At 44.0% G+C, this 17,703-nt stretch overlaps 1 pseudogene; it reads right to left on the bottom strand.

Annotated features, from left to right (window-relative positions):
• LOC101734720 overlaps positions 1–16,992 on the bottom strand; it is a 52,535-nt pseudogene extending 35,543 nt beyond the window's left edge.
• Between the last annotated feature and the right edge of the window lie 711 nt (positions 16,993–17,703).

Here is a 17,703-nt window from a genome sequence, read left to right as displayed (position 1 = left end):
TTAAATGATTCCCTTTTCTCTGTAATAATAAAACAGTACCTGTACTTGATCCCAACTAAGATATAATTGCCCCTTATTGGGGCAGAACAGCCCTATTGGGTTTATTTAATGGTTAAATGATTCCCTTTTCTCTGTAATAATAAAACAGTACCTGTACTTGATCCCAACTAAGATATAATTGCCCCTTATTGGGGGCAGAACAGCCCTATTGGGTTTATTTCATGGTTAAATGATTCCCTTTTCTCTGTAATAATAAAACAGTACCTGTACTTGATCCCAACTAAGATATAATTACCCCTAATTGGAGGCAAAGCAATCCTATTGTTTATTTAATGTTTAAATCATGTTTAAGTAGACTATTGAGATTCAAATTACAGAAAGATCTGGAAAACCCCAGTTCCCAAGCTTTCAGCATAGGGAAATAATGGCATGTAGGAGCAAAATCAATTTCCCTGTATTTTCACACATTTTAACATAATTACAACATCATTACTGGCGCTAAGGCCGCAACAAACCAGCATTAAAATGATTATTTTTATCCATGTTTTCCCCTGAACTAAAACAGCTCCACTCACCTCAGTTGCCTGACTAAGACTGAGCCAGTCTGGGCTGCTACCCGACACCCTGGCAGTTAATTTATGACATCAGAGGAATAACTGCCACTGAGAGATTCACATACTGTGACACCACAGGTGCAGCCAGAGGCGGGAAATCTGTATCAGCAGCTCAGATGACTGTTGGATTCAGCCATTTTCCAATAAAATGCAGGGGGTTTTGTTGCCATGACGAGCGCGTGTTTATTGTGTATCCATTCTCAGTATAGGGAATGGGACCATTACAACATGTATAATATATTTCTATAAGGAATGGTACAGAGACTCGCCCATTATTGTATGTAATGTATATGTGTATAGGGAATGCAGTGTTGCCCTGTACCTGATATTCACTGAGTTAGTAGGAATCTCTGCTAATTGCACAACAATCCTATAGTTTCAATATTTAAATGTATTTTAGCGCACAAGTATCCATAGAGAACGAGCTGTTATTCTATGTGCATAATATGAGTATAGGAATTGCTGCCATTATAGGATGCAGATTAAATCAGCATAGAGAATGCCCCACTATTAAATATATAAAATATCAGCATAGGGAATGGCACAATTATTGTACGTAGGGACAAGTACAACATCCCCCTTCAAAATCAAAATCTCTGTAATTATTACTATAATCATTCCAACATATTCACATCATTAGCGTCACTAAAGTCGCACTGTACCAATATTAAAATTATTATTTTTATCCATGTTTTTATCTGAACAAAAGAAGTGATGGGTGTGTATATTGTGTATCCATTCTCAGTATAGGGAATGGTACTATTACAGCGTGTATAATATATCAGTACAAGGAGTGCTGCCGTTATTGTACAAATAATACATTAATACAGAGATTACTAGAATGCTGCATTTAGAGTGTGTTTGCCCACGGCAGTGTCCCTTTAGCCAGAGCATGACAGTGATGCTGGGAAGCACACTCACAATACATTACATAGATAGAAAACCAAGAAATAATAAACTAGTGATGAGTGAATTTGTCCCATTTCACTTTGTCAAAAAATTCATGAAATTGCAAAAAATTTGCAAAACAGAGAAAGTTTTGTTTGACGCAAACTTTTTGTTTTTGCTGTGCATCAACTTTTTGCACAAAGCATTTGGATGAAACTAAATTAGATTCTGGGGTGTTTTGTTTGTGGCGGGCACCTTTTTCAGCTTCGGAACTACCAATGAAAAATTTTCCCTTAATTTCAAGCTTTGCTGAAAGTTAATCTGCCATGTTTTGCTTTGTGTCAAAATTTGCAATTTGCTGAATCACATTGGAGTCAATGGGAAGCCCAATGCACATACGTTTTACTTAGTATACTCTCTGCTACACACATGCCCTACAGTGCCCTACTCCTCCTACAGTTTTACACTCTCCACACTTCTTCGCCCTATAGCGGAGTAGGTTTTATAGATAACAAGTTGTCTAATTCCTGGCAATGTCATTCTGTGGCTACTAAAGCAAATAAAGTGCGGTCTTGGATTAAAAAGGGCATTGACTCAAGGGATGAAAACATAATTTTGCCCCTTTATAGGCCCCTGGTAAGGCCTCGCTTTGAGTATGCAGTGCAGTTTTGGGCTCCAGTCCTTAAGAAGGATATTAATGAGCTGGAGAGAGTGCAGAGACTGCACTAACGGTAAAGGGATGAAGGGTTAAACTATGAAGTTGACTGTTGAGCTTGTTTCTCTGGAAAAGAGGCACTGTACAGGTACATTAGAGGGGGAGTTTAGATTAGAGGAATGTAACTTTTATATGAAGCAGCGTAAGTGGTTTTTCACGGTGAGGGCAGTGAGGTTGGGGAATGCCCTTCCTAGTGATGTTGTAATGGCAGATTCTGTTAATGCCTATAAGAAGGGCCTGGATGAGTTCTTGAACAAGCATAGTATCAAAGGCTATTGTGATACTAATATCTACAGTTAGTATTGATGTTGGTATATATGGTTATGTATGCAAGTGTATAGATAGGTCAGTATGGGTCTGTATGTGAGTGGATAGATAGGTTAGTATGGGATTATGTATGTGAGTGGATAGACAGGTCAGTATGGGTCTGTATGTGAGTGTATAGATAGGTCAGTATGGGTCTGTATGTGGTGTATATAGATAGGCAGTATGGGTTTGTATGTGGGTGTTATTAGAATAGGTCAGTATAGGTCTGTATGTGAGTGTATAGATAGGTCAGTGTGGGTCTGTATGTGAGTGTATAGATAGGTCAGTATAGGTCTGTATGTGAGTGGATAGATAGGTCAGTATGGGTCTGTATGTGAGTGTATAGATAGGTCAGTATGGGTCTGTATGTGAGTGTATAGATAGGTCAGTATAGGTCTGTATGTGAGTGTATAGATAGGTCAGTATGGGTCTGTATGTGAGTGTATAGATAGGTCAGTATGGGTCTGTATGTGAGTGTATAGATAGGTCAGTATGGTCTGTATGTGAGTGTATAGATAGGTCAGTATGGGTCTGTATGTGAGTGTATAGATAGGTCAGTATGGGTCTGTATGTGAGTGGATAGATAGGTCAGTATGGGTCTGTATGTGAGTGGATAGATAGGTCAGTATGGGTCTGTATGTGAGTGGATAGATAGGTCAGTATGGGTCTGTATGTGGGTGGATAGATAGGTCAGTATGGGTCTGTATGTGAGTGTATAGATAGGTCAGTATGGGTCTGTATGTGAGTGTATAGATAGGTCAGTGTGGGTCTGTATGTCAGTGGATAGATAGGTCAGTATGGGTCTGTATGTGAGTGGATAGATAGGTCAGTATGGGTCTGTATGTGGGTGAATAGATAGGTCAGTATGGGTCTGTATGTGGGTGAATAGATAGGTCAGTATGGGTCTGTATGTGGGTGGATAGATAGGTCAGTGTGGGTCTGTATGTGAGTGTATAGATAGGTCAGTGTGGGTCTGTATGTGAGTGGATAGATAGGTCAGTATGGGTCTGTATGTTAGTGGATAGATAGGTCAGTATGGGTCTGTATGTTAGTATTTACAAGATGGGGAGCTCTTTAATCATTACTGCTATTGAGATGCTGAACCTTTATGCTGGTGCGGTAAGTACAGTAAAATTTAAGTACATTTAAAATAACACTAGCACTGCTCACTGGGTCATTAGATTGTAAATATAGTGGAATCAGCAGCTTAATTAGGCAACAAAATGGAACCCACCGCTCTCAGTTGGGGTCCTGGTGCCCCGAACCTGTAGCCCAAGGGGAAATCCATAATCAAATAAGCTCACGCACACCAAAGCTCCTTCCTGAGGTGGAGCAGTCTGAAAATATAGAATAAAAGTTAAGTTTATAGGTCAATAAGCTATAAAATTGCTTTATTTCATTCTAGCTCTCCTTATTGCAAGTTTGGAGGTTCCAACAAGTCAATCAGGTGATCCCTGGGATCTCTGAAAGCACAGATGTAAGTATGATCCACATACTGTTCCTTAGTGGCAGTGTTGTGCCCATGGGCAAGCCCTGTATCGTTTGCCATGACAAGGTTTGGATCCAGTCTCTTTGGATCCAGTGTGGCGTTAAAGCACCCAAGCCTACTGGATGGAAACAGACATCATAGAGATATGAAATACCCATTTTATATGATGCAGCTTTGCCAAAACCTTGTCATGGCAAACGATACAGGGCTTGCCCATGGGCACAACACTGCCACTAAGTAATACGACACCGTTCTGAGTCTCTTTGCAAAAATTGAGTATATTTATGTATAGTTTTGCCTAAGATCAAGGGAATGAATTAGAATGTATTGCTGGGGAGCAATATGTATCAGGCTGGGGAGCCTTGGTAAATAAAGGACTGTTACAACTACTCAGGGGGGGGGGGGGGATTATATTCCAATGACTTAAATATGCTATGGAACCAAGAATCTTTTTGAACCTTACGTGTTTGTGTTAGAAAGAACACTCTGATCTTGGCATGGGCCCTGTTTCTTTAGTTATTTGGGGCTGTTTCGTTTCTGTGGAATGAAGAAGAGACATAAAAGTGTCATTGCATATGCTTCGGCCAACCCCAATATCATAGTCAGATAAATGATCAGTTTTACTTTCAAATGTCATGTCACAGAGAAGAGCAGCTAGCAGACTAAACCCCATACCTGCCAATTGTGCCATTTTCCCTGGTTACTGAATTAGAGTTGTAGGTGACTTGATCGCCCTCTGGTGGCCAAAATTAAACTAGAATTGTGGATAATCTCTGGGTAAAAAACTCAGCACATTGCACCAACAGTAGCTCATTGCACTTGTGCAAGTCACTTACCCCTCATGTCTGGAACTTCTGTACCAGCCCTACGGGCCACAGCGGCCCTTTATCAGTGATGGTCTGTGCCCCCCAAAGCTGCCCCTAGTGGCTCCCCATCCACTCCTCTGTTAATTCATTGCACATACTCTGTGCTGCTATCGCTTACTTGCACTTAGGAACCTACTCACAATATACTGAATATAGAGAAAAATGTACCCCTATTGTAAAATATAAAGATACTTGACCAGCCCAGCAGGTAAATCACCAGGTAGAGCTGGGGTCAGAATTACAAATGTATAAATTAATAATACCCTACAAATCCTTCCCTTTCTGCTAAAGGACTAGGCCTTATAAGTACAGACCCGTCTATCCCTTTGCCCCAAACTTCCCATTTCCCTGCCCTGTGACATCATAGCCCCACCCCATGTTACACCCCACCCACTCCCCAGCCAAAAGGCCAGAGGCTTAACTACAGAGGCAGCAGGCAGGGGGGGCAGTAAGGCCCTAAATTAATAAACATTTTCAATATGTTTTGGTAAAATTGGGGCTCTAAATTGCATTTGCTGTGGGGCCCAGTACTTACTGTAGAAGGCAAAAGGCTGAGTGCTTTTATAACTTTTATATATACGTTAAATCACTAAGCATGGACTGTAACTAATGACATTGCTATGTGCCATTGTTAAGGATATCATTTACAGAATGTTCATGCCTTTTATATAAAATATACAATATAAAATGTACAAAGGCTGCTTAGTAACTAATTAACATTGCAGGGCAGGGTATAATCCAGTGTAGTCTGCATCAGACTAATCACCAATAGCATCAGCTGCTATAGTGAATATACCCTAATGTTTTGATGACAGACAAGCTAACTATCAGAAGAAAGGGACTTGCTATGTGTGAAGGCCTGGATCATTACTGTGCTGAACCTCTAGGTTGGTACGGTAGATTCAGTTTATAAAACATCTTTTTTAGCCATATTTCTTTTTTTATTTTTTAGACTTATAGACTTTTCTTGTCCTCCTTTAAAGGATAAGTAAGTCTTCTACTTTAAAATCACATAATATTACTATAAGCAGCCCCCAGCATAACATACCTTTCTTTCTGCATGCAGAATTATTTTGTTTGTCTATTACAAGCAGCTGAACGGCAGCTCTTTTACCAACTTCCTTGTCTAGCATGAAGCTCCACCCCTTTTTGCATTCTAAGCCCTCCTTCTCTTTCCAACTCAAAGAGGTTCCAACTGGGCATGCTCACTGCCTCTGCTCTAATTAAAGCCAATCGAGCATGGGCAGTAGGCGCCTCTTTGAAGTTTTCATAGTCGGAGAGAGAAGGAGGGCTTAGAAAAAAAAAGGGGGGCGTGCTGAATAATGAAATCAGTAAAAGAGCTGTAGTTGAACTGGTTGTAATAGAGAAACAAAATAAATCTGTTCAGAAAGTCTGCTCAGTATATAGAATAATGGATGCGCTAGCTCGTACGGCTTCTGCTTCTTCTGCGGTTCCTAGTGTGGCGGTGACAGGCCCTTTAATAAGGTTGCACCCTGTAAGTATTGACGTCACACGTACACACGGGGCGCAACCTTATAAAAGGGCATGACGCCGCCGCACAAGGAGCCGCATATGGAGCAGAAGCCGCTGAAGAAGGAGGAGCGTCTATGGGGGGTACGGTGTATGGGGGGCACTGTGTATGGGGGCAATTGGGGGTACTGTCTATGGGGGTCATTGGGGGCACTGTGTATGGGGGGGCAAAACTGGTACATAGTTATAACTCACTTTCCATAACTGCTTTCTCTCTATATTTGTATTTAATCTGTAGGAGTTGCTATATTGTTTTCCTTAGGTAGGACAGTATGAGGGTATAGCACATTTGTGTCTGATCCCACCATTTCAACTATATAAAAGGAGTATTTTTTTAAACAAATGGGGTGTGGCAATTGGGGCATGGTCACAAAAGTGGGCGTGGTCAAAGAAAATTACCTTTTGTCCTTCTTTTCATTTTTCAAATGTTGGGAGGTATGCTGTTCTGCAACTATACAGTATGCCCTTAAGTACACGTGGATGCCGGCCTCTTGGAAAAGCCATTGTAAGCCGTGGTAACAAATGCCGTCAGGGGTTGGGCCCCCTCGCTTTCCCCCATTGTGGTGAGATGAACTTGCAGATCATATACCTGTTCCGCAGGATCTGTGGGTAAATCTTACGCAGGGACACATTAGCGCACTACCGCCGGGGGTTCCAATCCGCTGGAAGCAACGTTTGTATTCACTGACGCTGGAGAGAAGTATTAGGTAAATAAGTAACTTGCATAGGAACTGGGTATTATATGGCACAGATCTATTTCAACTGATGGGAACGGAGCACTTCTGTCACAAACAGGAAGTTTGATGCACTGTGTTATATCTATGACGTACCGCCACCAAAGGGTTAATGCATATCAACATGAACATAATGGGATATCCCAATGTAACCCCTATTTGCCTGTGAGACCAGGCAGCGCCAGCTAGATTGGCTGTAGAGCGCGGGGTACATAGGACTCTACACACCAGATGGGCTTTCTCTATGTGGAAATATCCTTGGGGAGTAGTGCAACTACAACTCACTGTGTGCAGAGTAAACGGCGCCAGAAGGGTTTTTTTGTGCTAAACCAGAACGTGTTTATTGCCCACAAGGGTTATGCAATACTCACACAGAGGGGATATCAGGCAATTGCAAACAAGCAGAAAAATATAGTGTCCACCCGTATAGCCCACCTCAGCCGAGGGTGGGGAAGGGAAGGCCCACCAACCTGCGGAGAGTAGCTGGCCCAGTATCTGTATCCTCAGGGTGTCCCTTAGCAACCAAGGATCCCTCACAGCGACTATGGAGAGAAGTGCTGCTATAGATTCTCCTGATACTCACTCCCCCTCACTCACGGGCCCCTGTCCCCCACTTCACTAGAGCCAGATGCAGCCTGTAGGGTATAATGGCTACTGGGGCCCTGCTGGTCTCACAGGAACTCCCACACATGCAGCCAAAGAGGGAGCCCCACCCCTTTACCCAGCACTGTATCAGAGTGCCAAGGGAGGGGTCTCCCTGTTAGCCAATAAGGCGCAGATGCTAATGGCACACTAGATACATGGGCCTCTGCCCAGCAACAGGAAGCTATAGGGGAATGGTAGGCTTAAAGCCATAGGGAAGTATTAACCCTATGGGTCCCTACACCAATATATCTAATTATCCACTTCATTTGTGGCCCTAAACATCCAGCTCAGAGTTGGAATCACTTATATCACTTATTGAATGTGTAAGTGAGGGGCCCGCTCCGCTATTGCTATTGTATGTTGGGTTAATGGGTTGGGGGTTATTAATCACGCTGGCAGAATTGCACAATACAGGATATCATTTCATTGTTATATTTATCTATGTTATTGCATTAGAGGCAAACAAATCCCTATTTAATTGATTAATAACTGCACAGCACCTTCATTCATTCACCGCCCCCAATCTGCGCCCCCCTATCCCCCCGCACGCAGTGCTACATTCAGTTTGCTCTGAGCAGGGGCCATCGCAAATTATCAAGCAGAAAATTAGGCTGGCCTGTCATATAAACTGAAGCTACAGGGCTGATTATAAAATCCTGATGCTAATTGCACCGGTTTCAAAGCTGCCATGTAATGTGAATGAATTACTAATCAGACATATTGTGACATTAATATTCTATATATACAGTATAGTGTGACATTTATATTCTAATATACAGTACAGTGTGCCTTTATATTTCTATATATACAGTACAGTGTGACATTTAATTCTATATATACAGTATAGTGTGACATTTATACTCTATATACAGTATAGTGTGCCCATTTATATTCTATATATACAGTATATGTGTGACATTTATACTCTATATATACAGTATAGTGTGACATTATATTCATATATTACAGTATAGTGTGACATTTATATTCCTATATATACAGTTATAGTGTGCCATTTATATTCTATATATACAGTACAGTGTGACATTTATATTCTATATATATACAGTATAGTGTGACATTTATACTCTATATTATACAGTATAGTGTGCCATTTATATTCTATATATACAGTATAGTTGTGACATTTACTATCTCTATATATACAGTAAGTGTGACATTTATATTCTATATATACAGTATAGTGTGACATTTATATTCTATATATAAGTATAGTGGGACTTTATTCTATATACAGTATAGTGTGACATTTATATTCTATATATACAGTATAGTGTGAGTGGGCCCCTAAGCTCAGTAAGTGACAGCAGCACAGAGTATGGGGCAGGGAATCAGCAGAAAAGAAGATGGGGGGCTACTGGGGCATCTTTGGGGGCACAGATCTTCCCTGCTAAAGGGCTTGTGGGTGCCTTGGGCTGGTACAGAAGCACAAAACATAATGAGCAGCATTTCTAGCCAATTAGTTAGGTTTAAGTTCTCCTTGAAGCTTAAACTACTTGTACACTTAGCAATACTGATCAAGAGGTAAGGCAGTTTCCAGAATCTGTTGTAAGAGAAGCCCTGGGAAACAAGTGGATGCAGTGTATATTTCCCCCAGATTCCTGTCATACGTGGGGTAACTTCAGCAAGTGTCAGTTTTGCAAAGGTAAAAATAAAATGTTTATTTTACTATTGTTCTGCTTGAGGAAAGCTGGTTTACAGAGTCACTGGGGCCAATGGACAAAAGTGGCTGAATACTCCATTCCAGTAGGCTGCTCCAGGTGACTTGGGGTTCCCAGACAGTAGCTGCGAGGTGATTGGTCTTGCCACTGTGCAGGGGTTGGCTCCCCTGAGAGAGAGAGAACCTTAGTAAGAGCAAGAGCTGCTGTTTTGGGTGATCTTACATCCCTGTAAGTCTGAAAACTTATTTGTGCATATGGCTTTGTAAGGGACCTGGGGTAGTGAGGGAAAAAGATCTGTGTATTAGTAACAGCCGGACAGGCTTAGGATTGTTGTTTTCTGTATTTCTTTTTTTTTTTCTATTTTGTTTAGTATCTCTCCTTCGAAAAGCCTTAAATAAACTCACCAAAGACCAGTTATATTGAATTGTACTGTCTGTGCCCCTGCTTTGAAGTGTTTGAAAGTGCACCCAAGTCTTTTCCCCAGTGACTACCTGAAACCCTTACACTGCACATAATTATAGTATATAAATGACTGAATGTGAATGATCTATTTTAATTTCCTAAATCAGGGTTGTCTGTAGCAAACACTTTAAAAATGAGAAGCTTTGGCAAATCACTGATTTTATTTGAAAAACAGAAGCAAACAATTAGTAATTAATATCATTATGACCAGTGGGGTCCATAGAAGATGTCTAAACCTTTGCCGATTCCAAGTTCCACTCTCACGTTGGCCAATCCCTGTTGGAAAGCTGCATTCATGCCATGACCACTAGAACCCTCCCGTGTGGTTAAATGTAGGTTATTATTGCATTCTCTTTGTGTAGCTGCTGAAGGATATGCCATACTAAAATAACAAAGCTTGCATACTGATTTTGTTTGGCAAATACAATATGGAGATCCAGCTCATGTTATTTTGCCTATTTCTTTCTTCTCATATATGGACTGTATTCACATCATCTTGGGGTAGACGAAAGTTTCCGGTGTTTCCAATAGCGATAGGTTTGGATACATCAAAGCGTTTGGGATCACGAGAATGACCCAAACCAGCGAATGACCAAATTCATGTGCGGCAACAAGAAAACAAATTATATTCTGTAAAAAAATACAAGTCATGTTAAAATATGTGGCTAATGACTTTATTATATATAATGATTTTGAATTATAGGAAGAAAAGCAAAGGATCCTGGAGGAAACCTACACAAACACAAGGGAACAAGCAAATTCCCCCACTTGTGCCTGTCCCCTAACTTGTGCATCAGTAAGACCAGCAAGTTAGGGAGCGGCAGAAGCTGTAGGCTGCATGGGGCAGAAGCTGTAGGCTGCAAAGGGGCACAAGCTGTAGGCTGCAATGGGGCACAAAGCTGTAGGCTGCAATGGGGCACAAGCTGGAGGCTGCAATGGGGCACAAGCTGTAGGCTGCAATGGGGCACAAGCTGGAGGCTGCAATGGGGCAGAAGCTGTAGGCTGCAACGGGGCAGAAGCTGTAGGCTGCAATGGGGCACAAGCTGTAGGCTGCAATGGGGCAGAAGCTGTAGGCTGCAACGGGGCAGAAGCTGTAGGCTGCAATGGGGCACAAGCTGCTGCGCTGCAATGGGCACAAGCTGTAGGCTGCAATGGGGCAGAAGCTGTAGGCTGCAATGGGGCACAAGCAGGCTGCAATGGGGCAGAAGCTGTAGGCTGCAATGGGGCAGAAGCTGTAGAGCTGTAGGCTGCAATGGGCAGAAGCTGTAGGCTGCAATGGGAAAGAAGCTGTAGGCTGCAATGGGGCACAAGCTGTAGGCTGCAATGGGACAGAAGCTGTAGGCTGCAATGGGGCACAAGCTATAGGCTGCAATGGGGCACAAGCTGTAGGCTGCAATGGGGCACAAGCTGTAGGCTGTAATGGGACAGAAGCTGTAGGCTGCAATGGGGCAGAAGCTGTAGGCTGCAATGGGACAGAAGCTGTAGGCTGCAATGGGCAGAAGCTGTAGGCTGCAATGGGCAGAAGCTGTAGGCTGTAGCTGTAGGCTGCAATGGGGCACAAGCTGTAGGCTGCAATGGGACAGAAGCTGTAGGCTGCAATGGGGCACAAAGCTGTAGGCTGCAATGGGACAGAAGCTGTAGCTGCAATGGGCACAAGCTGTAGGCTGCAATGGACAGAAGCTGTAGGCTGCAATGGGGCACAAGCTGTACAAAGCTGTAGGCTGCAATGGGACAGAAGCTGTAGGCTGCAATGGGGCACAAGCTGTAGGCTGCAATGGGACAGAAGCTGTAGGCTGCAATGGGGCACAAGCTGTAGGCTGCAATGGGACAGAAGCTGTAGGCTGCAATGGGACAGAAGCTGTAGGCTGCAATGGGCACAAGCTGTAGGCTGCAAAACAGAAGCTGTATGCTGCAATGGGGCACAAGCTGTAGGCTGCAATGGGGCACAAGCTGTAGGCTGCAATAGGGCCCTGTCTTTACCACTAAGGGGCTCCTTAGTAGGGATGCCCCGAATCCCGGATTCGGTTCGGGATTTGGGCCAATTCCAGCCTTTTTTTGAAGGATTCGGTTTCGGAAGAATCCACGGTCCCGGGCCAATCGAATCCGGATCCTAATTAGCATAAATTCACATATGCTAATTAGCATTTGGAAGTTAAATGGTAGGGGGAAAATCGTTTTCGCTGCATGTGGTAATTTTTAACCCTTCACATATTAGCATATGCTAATTAGGATTCGGTTCAGGATTCGGCAGGGTGGGTTAAGAGGTTTGGACAAACCTAAAAAAGTGGGTTCGGTGCATCCCTACTCCTTCTGCCTGGAGGATACTCAGGGTTGGACTGGGGGGGTGCAGGGCCCACCATGGCTGCCGCCCCAGGGGCCCTGCAGGTGCCCCCGCCGTCTGCGCCTCCCCCCCTAACCCCTCCCCGCTGAACCTCCCTAACCCCCCACAGGGTCCCCCACCTGACATCCTCCCCTGAGCGTGCATAAGTTTAACGCGTCAGGGGAGAACCAGTTGGCCGGGGGAGAGCCGGCAAGGGTCGGGTCTGGCCGCTGGGGCCCACCGGGTTTTTTCCCAGTGGCCCAGTCTGACCCTGAGGATACTTAATGTGTAACTTTAGAATAACATATGTTGCATGTATAGAAAAAGAAATACCTGCTGCACTATTTGTCCATTTTTCATCCTCATCAAAATGAGCATCCCCACCTATTCCATTTCCTGGAGCAAATGCATGAGCCAAAACACCATGGGGGCCATCAAAAGGGTCAAAATCTCCATGTGCTTAAAAAGAAAATCAACAAAACAGAATGAATGGCTCATATTACTTTACATTATGACTAAAGTAAAGCTTTGTAATTACAGGCAAATATTTAAATGATGTGGAATCTTGGTAAATCTTTATTAAGTCATTATTGGTCATTAATGCACACACCTGCAGGGTAGGGCAGGCAGAGTATGGCACACACAGGCAGGGTAGGGCAGGCAGAGTATTGCACACACAGGCAGCATAGGGCAAGCAGAGTATTAGGCATAGGGCAGGCAGAGTATGGCACACACAGGCAGCATAGGGCAGGCAGAGTATGGCACACACAGGCAGCAGGGCAGGCAGAGTATGGCACACACAGGCAGCATAGGACAGGCAGAGTATGGCACACACAGGCAGGGTAGGGCAGGGAGAGTATGGGGCAGCATAGGGCAAGCAGAGTATAGCATAGGACAGGCAGAGTATGCAGCATAGGGCAGGCCATGCAGGCAGGGTATGGCACACACAGGCAGCATAGGGCAGGCAGAGTATGGCACACACAGGCAGCATAGGGCAGGCAGAGTATGGCACACACAGGCAGCATAGGGCAGGCAGAGTATGGCACACACAGGCAGCAGAGGGCAGGCAGAGTATGGCACACACAGGCAGCATAGGACAGGCAGAGTATGGCACACACAGGCAGGGTAGGGCAGGGAGAGTATGGCACACAGGCAGCATAGGGCAAGCAGAGTATGGCACACACAGACAGCATAGGACAGGCAGAGTATAGAGGGCAGGCATATTAGGGCAGGCAGAGTATATTATTATGGCAGCATAGGGCAGGCAGAGTATATATAGGGCAGCAGAGTATAGGGCAGGCAGAGTATGGCAGGCAGCTTTAGCATAGTATGGCACACACAGGCAGCATAGGGCAGGCAGAGTATGGCACACACAGGCAGCAGAGGCAGGCAGAGTATGGCACACACAGGCAGCAGGGCAGGCAGTATGGCACACACAGGCAGCGGCAGGCAGAGTATGGCACACACAGGCAGCATAGGGCAGGCAGAGTATGGCACACACAGGCAGCATAGGGCAGGCAGAGTATATTATGGCCAGGGGCAGAGTATATGGCACACACAGGCAGCATAGGGCAGGCAGAGTATGGCACACACAGGCAGCAGGGCAGGCAGGGTATGGCACACACAGGCAGGATAGGGCAGGCAGAGTATGGCACACACAGGCAGCATCAGGCAGCATAGGGCAGGCAGAGTATGGCACACACAGGCAGCATAGGGCAGGCAGAGTACACACACAGGCAGCATAAGGAAGGCAGGGTATGGCACACACAGGCACCTAAGGGCAGGCAGAGTTTGGCAAACACAGGCAGCTAAGGCAGGCAGAGTATGGAACACAGTGGCAGCATAGTGCAGAGTATGGCACACACAGGCAGCATAGGGCAGGCAGAGTACTGCCCATGTGTGCCAAAATATACCTGCCCAATGCTGCTGTGTGTGCCATACTCTGCCTGCCCTATGCTGCGATCTGATAAAGGCGCACACACCAGACATGTAATACTGAGTTCAACAGAAGTCAATGGATGTGATTTCTTAGTATCTGTGTAACATATTCCTTGTACCAGTCAGTCTAGTTCCATTGCACAGATATTATTAGCACTCCTAAAGAGTAAAACTTACAGCGTTTTGCAAATTTGATCATGATATCTGCTGTTCCCGAAGTTAGTTTTCTGAAGGTCAGTGGGGCAACATCACTCCACAGCTTGAGTGCCCTTTGTATCGCTTCATCTACCTTTTGGCGAGGGAGATCATTCTGAATTCTTAAGGAGAAAAAAATAACGTTTTGATTTTTTATTCTGTTTTTTAAACATATTTGTGATTGAAAATTTTTGGTGACCAGAGTTGCCTTAATGGGACTCCACAAAAAGGACAGCACGGACAGCTTTAATGTGATGCTTACCACCAGCAAGAATTTGTAGCAGAGAATCACATGAAAATCTCCAGTGCTATATTTCTTATGTGATGAAAAACTATACAATTTGGGCAAGACCAGAATGCCATAAAACTTTTAATGCCATAGGCTTTCAGCACTCCATAGTGATAAGGACTACTTCCCATGGCTTCTACTCCCCGACTGGGAGATGATGGTGCCTAAGATTATTTTCTCCATTAACTGATTCTCAGGATTTAGAGAACCTCATTTTTTTCTAGTTCAAATGGAAAATGTCACTTTACCATTAACTGTTTTTATTTTTTCATATGACATTTGCTATATCTAGGCTGTGGGCAGGCAGAGTATGGCACACACAGGCAGCATAGGGCAGGCAGAGTATGGCACACACAGGCATAGGGCAGGCAGAGTATGGCACACAGGCAGCATAGGGCAGGCAGAGTATGGCACACACAGGCAGCATAGGGCAGGCAGAGTATGGCACACACAGGCAGCATAGGGCAGGCAGAGTTTGGCACACACAGGCAGCATAAGGAAGGCAGGGTATGGCACACACAGGCACCTAAGGGCAGGCAGAGTTTGGCAAACACAGGCAGCTAAGGGCAGGCAGAGTATGGAACACAGTGGCAGCATAGTGCAGAGTATGGCACACACAGGCAGCATAGGGCAGGCAGAGTACTGCCCATGTGTGCCAAAATATACCTGCCCAATGCTGCCTGTGTGTGCCATACTCTGCCTGCCCTATGCTGCGATCTGATAAAGGCGCACACACCAGACATGTAATACTGAGTTCAACAGAAGTCAATGGATGTGATTTCTTAGTATCTGTGTAACATATTCCTTGTACCCAGTCAGTCTAGTTCCATTGCACAGATATTATTAGCACTCCTAAAGAGTAAAACTTACAGCGTTTTGCAAATTTGATCATGATATCTGCTGTTCCCGAAGTTAGTTTTCTGAAGGTCAGTGGGGCAACATCACTCCACAGCTTGAGTGCCCTTTGTATCGCTTCATCTACCTTTTGGCGAGGGAGATCAGGGGTGTAATTCTGAATTCTTAAGGAGAAAAAAATAACGTTTTGATTTTTTATTCTGTTTTTTAAACATATTTGTGATTGAAAATTTTTGGTGACCAGAGTTGCCTTAATGGGACTCCCACAAAAAGGACAGCACGGACAGCTTTAATGTGATGCTTACCACAAATGAATGAATCAGCAAGAATTTGTAGCAGAGAATCACATGAAAATCTCCAGTGCTATATTTCTTATGTGATGAAAAACTATACAATTTGGGCAAGACCAGAATGCCATAAAACTTTTAATGCCATAGGCTTTCAGCACTCCATAGTGATAAGGACTACTTCCCATGGCTTCTACTCCCCGACTGGGAGATGATGGTGCCTAAGATTATTTTCTCCATTAACTGATTCTCAGGATTTAGAGAACCTCATTTTTTTCTAGTTCAAATGGAAAATGTCACTTTACCATTAACTGTTTTTATTTTTTCATATGACATTTGCTATATCTAGGCTGTGGTTTGTGAATCCTTCATCTTGTGATGTTGCCAGGGTTGGACTGGGGGGTGCAGGGCCCACCGGGCCTTCTGCTTCAGGGGCCCCTGCACCCCCCAATGGCCCCTGTCGCCTTCAGACTTCCCCCCCGCAGGGGCCCCCACCACCTGTCTGACCCCACTCCCCGAATGCGTGTACCTGCAGCGTGTCGGGGAGGGAGACCGGCGGATCGGTGGAGGTCCCTGCGGGCATCGGGTCTGGGCCACCAGGGCCCACCAGGACTGGGGCCCACCAAGTTTTTTCCCGGTGGCCCAGTCCGACCCTGGATGTTGATCTGCTTAGAACTGTCCAAATAAAATCAGATGACTCTTACGTTATTTCATTTTCTCACAAAATAATCTTTTAGCTGACAGCCAGACCACTAAAAAAAACAACTGACAATTTAAATTCAATATATGAGCAGTTTAAACACTGGATTATAACAGATCAATATATATATATATGATGGATTCTAAATATTTGGGGGACCTTTTTTATTGTGAGATTGTTCTGAAAACAAATAAGTTAAGAAACAAATAAGTAAGAAATAAGTTCTCTGTGAGTTTATCATGACTACATGTATGAATCTAACCTGTATGTCAGTTTGGTGTTTTCCCATCGTGGATTTCCAGGGACTTGCTGTATTCTGACACATCGGGCATTCCACATCGAGGAGCCTTCATCATAGCCAGAGTATCTCTGTCCAGCTTCCCCGAAACTGTCATTCTGAAGAACTTTTGCATTTCTTTGATTTTCTCCACAAATGCGTTTGCCTTTAATTTTGGGTTCATCGGATAGAACTTTCCTAAATAATCCTAAGCAATCAAAAGAACATAGAATGACAGAGTAACATTAATTATCATCATCAGCATTCAGGCGCAATATGCAAAAAAAACATGGCGGATTGCCCTGAACTTCATAAATGACCCATAATATATTCTTCATTTTTACTAACATTAAAGGAGAATTGCAAGTCAAAATGTAAAAAGCATACTGCCCAATAGCCCTCCTATTGTTTTAGGTACAAACGCCACACTTTTGGCTCACCTAATCAAATATTACTCAGTCACACTTACTGCACATTTTCTAGAACAGGCAGCCATCTCTAAAAAGGTATATGCTTCCCTTCCTTTCCCTCCTTGCTTCATACTGCACATGTGTTTTCATTCCCTCCCCCCCTCCCCTCTGACAGATCCGCTTCTGATTGGCTGGTGGGCATGTTGTAGCTCAGAACAGGAGACAGGATCAAGTTACACACATGCTCAGAGAATAGGAAGGCTGCCGCTGGCACCTACAGGAAGGGGAGAGAGATTTCAGTGATGTCACTGTAGGCTTCACACTGCTGTAGGCTGCCAGCACCATATCTCAGAGAAGCAAGCAGGGATCTGGGAATTTAGATATGCAGTAAGTACTTAATAAGATGGCTTTTAGACTTACTTTTAATTTACATTAACCTTTCATTGTCCTTTTAATGGTATAAATGCACAAAGACAACGTGGAACATGGGGTAATGCATAA

Source organism: Xenopus tropicalis, chromosome 2 (assembly GCF_000004195.4).
Source record: "Xenopus tropicalis strain Nigerian chromosome 2, UCB_Xtro_10.0, whole genome shotgun sequence".
NCBI lineage: Eukaryota > Metazoa > Chordata > Amphibia > Anura > Pipidae > Xenopus > Xenopus tropicalis.
This window is presented reverse-complemented; position numbering and strand designations above follow the sequence as displayed.